We start from the raw sequence: 10,721 nt of genomic DNA, 5'->3' as shown, positions 1-10,721 counted from the left end.
GTTGAGCAGATTATTTTGTGCAGTAAGCCTAGCCCCGGCTTCCTGTGCTCCTTATGGGGTGACATAGGATTGGATGATGGCAGACTATGTTGTATAAAGTCGCAAGGCCTCCAACATCACAGCCAATTGTTGATATGTATTTGAACCATCATTATACTTATTCTTAGGCTATGCTGTTGATATTTCTCTTTGTTGCGTTTTCTTGGTCCATTTATTGTTTGGGTGTCTGTGGTGGTGTTGGTGTCTGTTGGGTTGGGTTGTGGTGGTTTATGTTTGGAGAGAGAGAGAGAGAGAGAAATGTGTAAATGACAGTGGTTTAATATCTGTTTTGGAGTGAGCAAGGATGTGTGATATTCCATGGTTGTTTGTGTGTGTGTGTTTGTGTAAGATACTGGGATTTGAATGGTGAGTGTATGAGCCATTTCATTGGGCTTGCAGTTAGTTTCTCTCTCTTTTGAGTTTCCTCTTTGCTTTATGGGCCTTATATATTTCATCCATATGTATTTAAAAAACAATGAATAGGGAATGACTGCTTGAAAGAAAAAAAAATGGTTACGAAGATGATGATGATGATTAGTCCACCTCACTAGGCATCGTACTGATAGTTCCCCCCCTTAATGCCTGTTCATTCTTTGTTCTTTTCTCTCGCCTCAAATATTTCTGTCACGAGAGAGAGAGAGAGAGAGAGAGACCCTGTTGTTGTAGTGCTAAAAACCGTTACAGGCCTCTGACCCTCCCATCACCTGTATTGGCAGTCTATCCCCCCGCTTTTCCTTCAAGCAGGCAAATTATCATGATAAATATAATTCCTTTGTCAATAGATGATAAACCTATTATATCAAAATTATGCTGTTTTGAAGAATTTTTGCTATGTATTAGTAAATCTTGGCTTGTAATCCCACTTGACTGACTACAGAAATCCTGACAGCCCCAAAGATATATGTTGAAGGATTGTCTGTTGTGGTAGTGTGTTGAGTGTGGTGTCGTGTGGGAGGAGGCCATACACTGTGGTACATGTGGTGAGTGTTTGTGGTAGTGTGGTGTGGTGAGGGAGGAGGCATTACACTGTGGTAAATGTGAGTGTGTTGTGGTGTGGGAGGAGGCATTACACTGTGGGCATAATGTATTGTTTGTGAGTTGTCTATACTGTGTTGGCACTGAAGTAGAGAAAGATGATGATTGTGTTGAAGTCTGGGTATACTCATTTCACTCTAACTTGGCACAAATTTTCATGTTTTTGCAGCCTTTTTCTAACGTGTCCCACTGGCAGAAACAAAATATTAGACCTGCATTCTGTCTATAGCTTTTCATTGTGACAGGCATCATATTTTACTGCTTGTTTACCATATTCTTACAACTCAGCATCCAAGAGAGGGCATACGCCATTTTTAGACCATGTTAGAGTAGAGAGAGAGAGAATAGGTTGTGTTTCTCTGGGTGTGGTTGTGTATGAAGGGTGGGTGTCTGGTGATGGTTTTTGAAGGCTGTTGTATATCTAGGTAGTAGCTATGTACCCTCTGAAGTAGTAGAAATAAAGTTAGAAAAAAAAAAAAAAATGGATGACAGCCACGGCCACTGGCGGACTGCACTTAACCTACAGGTATTGCAGATGGTCGGAGCTGGTGACCTGTACTGTGAAATTCCATATGCTTTTCACAGCACAGTTCCGTTGGAATGGGGACCATTTTAAGGGGGTAGGAAAAAATTATGTATCCTTGTGAAATTTAGGATTGGGTATAGGATGAGAAAAGATTTTTTGAAAGTACTCTTTATAATGTAAGTTTTGATTACATGCTTTCCATAGCTGGTCTCCATAACCAGCATCACATTTTAGTGCTTATATACTGTATTCTTACAACTCAGCATCCATGAAAGAGCATAAGCCATTTTTAGATTGAGAGTAAAGAGAGAGAGTATAGGTTGTGTTTCTCAGGGTGTGGTTGTGTCTGAAGAGTGGGTGTCTGGTGATGGTTTTTGAAGGCTTCTGGTTGGCTGTAGTGGCCATGTATATCTAGATAGTAACTATGTACCCTCTGAAATAGTAGAAATAAAGTTAGGAAAAAAAAAAAAAAAGTGGACGACAGCCACAGCCACTGGCGGACTGCACTTAGGCTACCAGTATTACAGGTGGTCGGAGCCGGTGACCTGTACTGTGAAATTCCATATGCTTTTCACAGCACAGTTCCGTTGGAATGGGGGCCGTTTTAAGGGGGTAGGAAAAATATATCCTCGTGAAATTTAGTGTTGGGTATAGGATGAGAAGATTTATTTTTAAGTACTCTTTGTAATGTAAGTTTTTATTACATGCTTTCCATAGCTGTTCTTCATAACCAGCATCATATTTTAGTGCATACATACTGTGCATAATAATTCAGCATCCATGAGAGAGAGTACAAGGCATTTTTAGCTCAAGTTAGAGTAAAGTGAGGGAGAGAGGGTCGGTGTATTCGTGTTTCTCTTGGTAGGGTTGTTTGTGTAGGATGGATGTCTGGTGATGGTTTTTGAAGGGTCCTGTTTGGCTGGAGATTTTTAGATGGCTGTAATGGTCTTGTGTGTATAGGTAGTAGCTAGGTACAGTTTAAAATAATAAAAATAAAGTATTGTAAAAAAAAAAAAATGTGTACACTGAAATAATAAAGTACTGGGGAAAAAAAAGAAAGAAAAAAAAAAAGAGGTTGACGGCCACAGCCATCGGCGGACTGCAAGAAGTGCATGTGATCGGAGCCGATGACCCGTACTGTGAAATTCCATTTATTTTCCCAGCACAGGTCCTTCTGAATGGGGGCCGTTTTAGGGGCGAGAAAAATAATATCGAATATGTCTTGTGAAATTTAGTGCTGGCGTGTAGTTTTATAGGCTTTGAATGGCTGTAGAAAAGGAAATAACAAAAAAAGGAAAAATAAAACAAAAATGGTTGCACATTTTATTTGGATTTAGGTCACTTTCTAATTTGGGGCAGTGGTCAAGTGATAGGTCTAGTACAACGTCCTTGGTGGTTCGAGTGGCCACAATGCTTTTATTTTCCTCTGACAAAGTGGGGCCAGACTGGAGGGTCAGTTGAACTAGTAATCAAGGAGACTCATTCCTGTCTCAGTACTAAATTTCACTGTTCCATGGGATTGGTAATTATGAAGAGGTACATAGTGAGGTTGGGGGGAAGAGACAGCTTTGTAAGTCTGTGTGGAGTTCTTGTTGGGTTGTGGTGGTGGTTTATGTGTTCGTGTTTTTCCGGATTGAGATTCCCCGGGTTGTCCTGTGTCTGTGTGTTTAGCCACGAGGGATTTTTAACACTGAGAACACCAGCTGGTATTGTAGTGGTTTTGGTCTGGGATAGGAAAGTCATGGAGTTGATATTACGTAGCACTTATGTAGAGAGAAATATGTGAGGTAGTCAGGATTCCAGGGGCTTAAATGGTCAGTGAGTGAACATCTGGCCTTTTCCACTGCACATGGCCAGGTTATATCAGTGCCACCACATGAAGGTGTCTGCCTTGCACCACATTTTTATAACAATTGGGTGCGGAAGGTGAGAAGTGTGAATTTCGTGGTTAGTGTTGGATGAGGCAGACTGAAAAAAATATGAGACGAGGTTGTAGGGTGGCTGCCAGAGATTGAGCAGCATAGACAAACACCATTAGGTGACTACGGCTGATGAATGCACGTTGGAGCCTTCATGAATGATAAAAATACTGAACTGTTTCTACAGGCCCATCATGTACACGTCAGTATATATACGCATAGCTTTGAAATATATATAAACACATCATCTGAGATCTGATGGCACATTTTCCACACTGTTACAAACTGAATATGTGTAAATTGTGAGTTTTGTGTATAATGCTAGCAATAAGTAATTCCTCATTTAATAATTGATAACTATATTCCTGTAAAGTGCTGATTGTGTGAAGTTAGGGTCAGGTCCCAGTAAGAGGGACTTTTCTCCAGCATGTAAGGATCATATGCAAGACAGAACAAAGGATCGAAATATGTATTTGTGTTAAATTTAAATTAATTTTTTTAGATGAATTAACGTTGATCTTTCACAGCACACCTTTGAGATTAAGTAAAAAGCATATTATGTGAAAAGTGTTTGTGTTTTTGAGTGACAGATTAAGAGAGAAACTGTGCTTAGTGAAAGTATCTTCAATGAGGAATTATTGATAGGGGTTTGCCAGTAAATTATTATTATTGTTATTTGACTTAACAGGCAGTTTTTGAAGCATAAACAAATGATATCCCTTGTTGGCATTAATACTACAAAGGAAAACAAAGTTGAGTGTTTATTCTCTGTGTATTTTAGTATTTCATATAGTTAAGTATTGTATTAGGCTTCCTCTTCTCCTCGTTCTTCTTCTCTTCCTTCCTCTTCCTCCCCTTATTGTATTAGGCTTCCTCTTCTCGTTGTTCTTCTCTTCCTTCTTCTTCATTCCTCTTCCCCTCTTCATTCTTCTCTTCCTTCCTCCTCCTCCTTCTCATTCTTCTCTTCTGTCCTTCTCCTCGCCTTATTGCATTAGGCATCTTCTTCTCCTCTTTATTTGTCTTCTTCCCCCCCCTTATTGTATTAGGCTTCCTCTTCTCCTCCTTTTCCTTCCTCTTCCCCCCTTTATTGTATTAGGCCTCCTCTTCTCCTCCTTGTCCTTCTCTTCCTTTTCTTCCATCCTCTTCCTTCCTTTTCCTCCTAACCTTATCACCCTGCAATCCACCCTACCATCCTCACCCTTGCCATGCCTTGCCATGTGTCCCTTGTCATCCTTGTCCTGTCCTGCCCGGCCATCACTTACCTGCTCTGCACCCTTGCACTTTCCCCCCTTCCCCTACACCCTTGCAATATACAGCCATGCCCTCCCCTGCACCCTTGCAATATACAGCCATGCCCTCCCCTACACCCTTGCAATAAACAGCCATGCCCTCCCCTACACCCTTGCAATATACAGCCATGCCCTCCCCTACACCCTTGCAATATACAGCCATGCCCTCCCCTACACCCTTGCAATATACAGCCATGCCCTCCCCTGCACCCTTGCAATATACAGCCATGCCCTCCCCTGCACCCTTGCAATATACAGCCATGCCCTTCCCTACACCCTTGCAATATCCAGCCATGCCCTTCCCTACACCCTTGCAATATACAGCCATGCCCTTCCCTACACCCTTGCAATATACAGCCATGCCCTTCCCTACACCCTTGCAGTATACAGCCATGCCCTCCCCTACACCCTTGCAATATACAGCTATGCCCTCCCCTACACCCTTGCAATATACAGCCATGCCCTCCCCTACACCCTTGCAATATACAGCCATGCCCTTCCCTACACCCTTGCAATATGCAGCCATGCCCTTCACTACACCCTTGCAATATACAGCCATGCCCTCCCCTACACCCTTGCAATATACAGCCATGCCCTTCCCTACACCCTTGCAATATGCAGCCATGCCCTTCACTACACCCTTGCAATATACAGCCATGCCCTCCCCTACACCCTTGCTATTCCCTGCCCTGCCCTGTCATCCCAGTTTTGTCCTGCCCTGCCCTGCCTCCCCTGGCCTGTTTTGCTACCCCTGCCCTGCCCTCCTGCTGTCCCTGTCCTGTCCTGTCATGCCTTTCCCTGTCCTGTCCTGCCTTGCCCATGCCCTGTCGTGCCTTGCCCTGCCCTGTCCTGCCTTGCCCTGCCCTGTCCCGCCTTGCCCTGCCCTGTCCCCATGCACTGTCGTTTCCTGTACTCTTGCTGTGCCATGCCATCCTTGGCCTGTCCGCCCCTCCTTGCTATTCTTACTCTATATCCTGCCCTGTTGTGGCCTGCCTTTCCATCTCTTGCTGTATCCTGCTTGTCTTGCCTTGCTGTGTCCTGCCCTTCAATCTCTTATGTCCTGCTAGTCTTCTCTTGCTATGACCTGCCCTGTCATTTGTGCTATGTCCTGCCGTGTTGTGTCCTTCCGTCATCTGTGGTATGTCCTGTTGTGCCCTGCCCTGTCATCCTTGCTATGTCCTGCTTGTCTTTCCTTGCTGTGTCCTGCTGTTCTTGCCCTGCCCTGTCATCTGTGCTATGTCCTGCTGTGTCCTTCCCTGTCACCTGTGCTATGTCCTGCTGTGTCCTTCCCTGTCATGTGCTATGTCCTGTGATATGTGCTTATGTCCTATGTCATGCCCTGTCATCTGTGCTATGTCCTGCTGTTCTTGCCCTGCTGTGTCCTGTTTTGCCATCTCTGCTATGTCCTGTTGTGTCCTAGGGTTTGTGGCGGTACTGTCAAAGATGAGGGAGAGTGGCCATGTGCAGTTTGACACGAGGGCGTGGGATGTAATTCCATCTTGTGCGGTGTGATAAATGGGGGTGCAAGAGATGTAGTGCTGTCAGAGGTATACTGTGAGATACTGCTGATTTTATGTGTACGGCGTGTCGGGGAGAGCAGATGGATATTGTCAGGCGTGAAAGGATTGATCTTTTCTGGTGAATCTCTTTAGTGTGTGGAAGAGTTTTGTTATTTGGGAAACATGTTGTGTGCTGGAGGTGGGGCTGGAGCTAGTTCTGTGGCTAGGGTGAGAAGTGGTTGGAAGAAGTTCAGGGAGCTCTTGCCTCTCAAGACATTGAGAGGACTCTCCCTACGTGCTAAGAGGTCTTTGTATGCAGCATGTGTTAGGAGTGTCATGCTGTATGGTAGTGAGACCTGAGCAGTAAAGGAGGAGGATATTCGCAGGCTTAGACGTACAGAAATGACAATGATTAGGTGGATGTGTAGTGCGTCCCTGTGTGCAAGGTCTGAGGGGGCTGGGTTTACGATGGAAGAGTTGAGAGGTAGGATGGGACTGGAATGTATTGGTGTTGTGATGAGCAGAGGTAAATTGAGATGGTTTGGGCATGTGGAGAGGATGGGGGATGATAATTGGGTGAGGATGGTGAGAAATGTTAATATTGGGGGTGGGGTTATGAGGGGTAGACCGAGAAAGACATGGGACGAGGTCATTAAGTGTGACCTCAGGGTTAAAGGACTGAAGAGGGAGGCTGCAATAGATCGTGCAGCATGGAGAGCCGCCATTAGGTGACCAAGGCCGACTCATGCAAGCATGTTGGAGCCTTTAAAAATGAAACAATTATTATTATTATTATTATTACCATTGTTATTATTTATTATTATTATTATTACTACAGACTTTGCAAATTCTTACTGCCATGTAATTAAACCTTACTGTTCCCAGGTTATATTGTTCTTGCTGCTAACCAGATATTTTTGTTAATCAAGGTTTGGAAGGAAAGGACTAATGTGTACTATTTTTTCAGGTGTGTTAATTGACCCAACTGTGGAAACTGCCAACAGAGACGGAGAAAGGGGAAAATAAAACCACAACCAGCTGCCAAATTAATACCAACCAGCTGCCCAATCACGGTAATACCAACCATCTGCCTCCACTCTCAGGTAAGCGTCCTATTGTGACTTTTTAGAATTTTGCCAAAGGGACCTGTAGTATGGGGCCTTCTGCTCTTGTCATAATATACTTGCTACCACCAGACTCTTTCATTTATATTAGGAGATGGCCATCATTGTGAAGGAATCTATCTACTACCCAGTTTCCCACTATCTATCTGTTTAAACTGCCATCTGTCCTTATTCAGTGCTGAGTTGTAACAAAAGATTAACACAGGAATAAAGCCAGTCATGAAGAGTTCGGTAAATAATGCAGGGCCGTCGGAATTTCTTATTCTGCTGGGAATAAGGAAGTACTTGAGGGACTATAACCAAGGAATTGAGCTAGACAGATGATGTAAAATGGATTTGTTCATCTTAGGTCTTGTGTACTATGGTCCTTTCACCGTAAGAAGTCCGTTCAGGGTGGGGCCTACCTGGTGAATCACCTCTAGCGATTCTGCCAAATCAACCGTAGTACATGCCTCTCTCTCTCTTATTTCCCATCTATGTGCTATTTGAAATTGTTTTTTATATTCTGTATGTACTAAAGGAAGCTATATAGTACATTGAGTATCAGTTTTTAGAATTATAACAACGATTTGAATGAATTCTGTGACACGTGGCAGCGCTTTTTGCCCATGTTGCCACGCCGAGGTCGGCGAGGGACCCAGGGTCAGAGAGAGGATTAGGCCTACAGGGGAAACCTCTTAAAAATAAAACGCGCCTAGACTTTTACCTCATAGGTGGTGTGGAAAAAAGAGTTGAAAATAAATAATAAATATATACAATATATATATATATATATATATATATATATATATATACAGAGAGAGAGAGAGAGAGGGGGGGGAGAGAGAAACAGGTGGGATGGGGGTAGGTAGGGAGACAGAGTGATAATCCCATAATTGGTGGTCAAATTGGCAACGTCGCACTCGGGGAAAGTCCAACTTCTGCCACACCCTGAACGGACTTCTTGCTGCGAAAGGACCATAGTAGTAGTTCAACCCCAGACACAGCAGAACATTATCCCAGTGGACTGCAGGCTGAGTTACCCTTCTGTAGTCCATCATTCTCCTCTTGCGGGATAGGTGTGGCATTTAGAAGTGTAAATGTAGTCAGGCAGCCCTCCCCCCCCATCCAGCACCAATACACTAGGGGTTAATTAAGATCCATATTGAACTCCTCCACAGACAAAAGGATTAAGTTTGAACACACTTGAGATTATCTCCTAAAACCTTGCCTTATTTTCAGGGTCCGTCTGTGTTACTCAGGCTGCTTTTCCTGCGATTGCTGAGTTGGTGCTGCCGTGCTGGTGTTGATCCTGGTGGTGCTGCCGTCTGGCGTTGATCCTGGTGGTGCTGCCGTCTGGCGTTGATCCTGGTGGTGCTGCTGTCTGGCGTTGATCCTGGTGGTGCTGCCGTCTGGCGTTGATCCTGGTGGTGCTTCCGTCTGGCGTTGATCCTGGTGGTGCTGCCGTCTGGCGTTGATCCTGGTGGTGCTGCCATGCTGGCGTTGATCCTGTTGGTGCTGCCTGCTGGAGTTGATCCTGGTGGTGCTGCCTGCTGGAGCCGGCAGTGGTGGCTCAATTTTTCTCATCATGCAATGTCTATACCCAAGGGTGGTTGGGGTTTATCTTTAACGTAATGCCACTCGGGGATGAGTGTGGCTTGTCACTCTGATCTTGAATGTCTGGACCAACTTGCCCAGCTCTGGGCTCTTTCGCTGCTCATAGGGCGATACAAGATTGTGCGGTGAATGTTGAAAAATACTCAGTGGCCTCAAAACTCGAGAAATACCTCTGATAGATATAGAGGTTCCCAGCGCCGTTGATCCTGAAAACCTTTCTACATCTCAGTTCCTGCTACTACAACTACAGCTACAACCACCCGTCTGAAATGTGAGTTAGAAAACTTTTGGTTGGTCCACCTTGACTTGGCGGAGAGTTTTGTCCTTGGCAGCCTAATTTCATCAGCCAGAAGCAGAGTAAGACAAGGCTAGCAATACTGTGGCTCTGCATCCTTTCCAGATCACTTTTAAGCCAAGTTGAGATGGACAGAGTATAACAGTTGCTCCCCTACTTACGATATTTTAATAGAGAACTCCTGACCCCATCGTTGGGTGGGAAGAGGAGTCAGGAATGATGATGATAATGCCTAATGATGATTTTAATTATGATCAGTGGCAGTGCTGGGCTGCATAACTAGATCATTCCACCACTAGGGTATACAAGACCAGTTAACTTAGTCTAGGTACTGATTTTACTTGCCCATTGATGACGACGACGATGATTGATGATAGAATAGTTAGTGCTAGGCTCCATAACTAGATAATTCCACCACTAGGATATAGAAGGCCAGTTAACTTAGTCTAGGTGCTGATTTTACTGGCCAATCAACGACGACGATGATTGATGATAAGCTAGGATGATGCAGTGCCAGGAGTCAATCCCTGGCACTATCAGGCTGGCACCCACACAGCCGAATGAAATCTCAAGCCGATAAGTGTTTAATCTCAACAGCAATTCTTTTTAGCTCTTGTTCGTAAGTGGGAGAGCAACTGTCTTTATTCCAACGAACACCAGATGGTTTTATTCAACTGAGAGTGATGCATTGGGGGTCTAATGATAATAATGAGCTTTATTTTTAACTTATTTTCATCTTAAATGTCAGGACCAACTTGCCTAGCCCCGGGTTCCTACGCTCCTCCGTGGGGCGACGTGGGATTGGATGATGGCTGATTGGATGGATTTTTAACTTATTTATATTCGTTTATGCTCAATTATCATACTTCTTGCACCGTAACGTGGCCTGGGATTTGTCCATTCACCTGCTTTTTTCATATATCTCTGTGGTAGAATAACACAGTACTACATGTCTACATCCATCCCACTGCACTTCTTCATGACTAGCATTCTGCTTGATAAACTATTGCTAAGATGCTTATTTTATGCCTGGGTAGAGTAACAAGAGTACAGTAAGTAAATTCCCCAGGTTTACCAGTAGCAGATAGTTTTGAAACCTTTCCCCTGCACTTCATGATTAGCATGTCTCCTTGCTAAGGTGTTGCCTCAGCTCAGCAATATTTCAAGCTGATAGATAAAGTACATAGATAGGTAAACATTACACAGATACACATAGATAGTAGATATATTGCAGTAAATGTTAGCTAGGTAGATACCCGGTATACTGCAAGAATTTTGGGATGGAAAGGTTCCTCATGTTATTTTTTATGCCTTTGACTGCTAGTAGCGTTTCTCTCAGTTGAACAGTGTCTGGTGTTAGTTCAGTCAAAGTGGCTTGTCTTCTTTGTGGCTGGGGTGA

This window comes from Coenobita brevimanus, chromosome 94 (genome assembly GCF_032717465.1).
Source record: "Coenobita brevimanus isolate Jiangsu-jjx chromosome 94, ASM3271746v2, whole genome shotgun sequence".
NCBI classification, from domain to species: domain Eukaryota; kingdom Metazoa; phylum Arthropoda; class Malacostraca; order Decapoda; family Coenobitidae; genus Coenobita; species Coenobita brevimanus.
Note: the sequence above shows the minus strand (reverse complement) of the source record.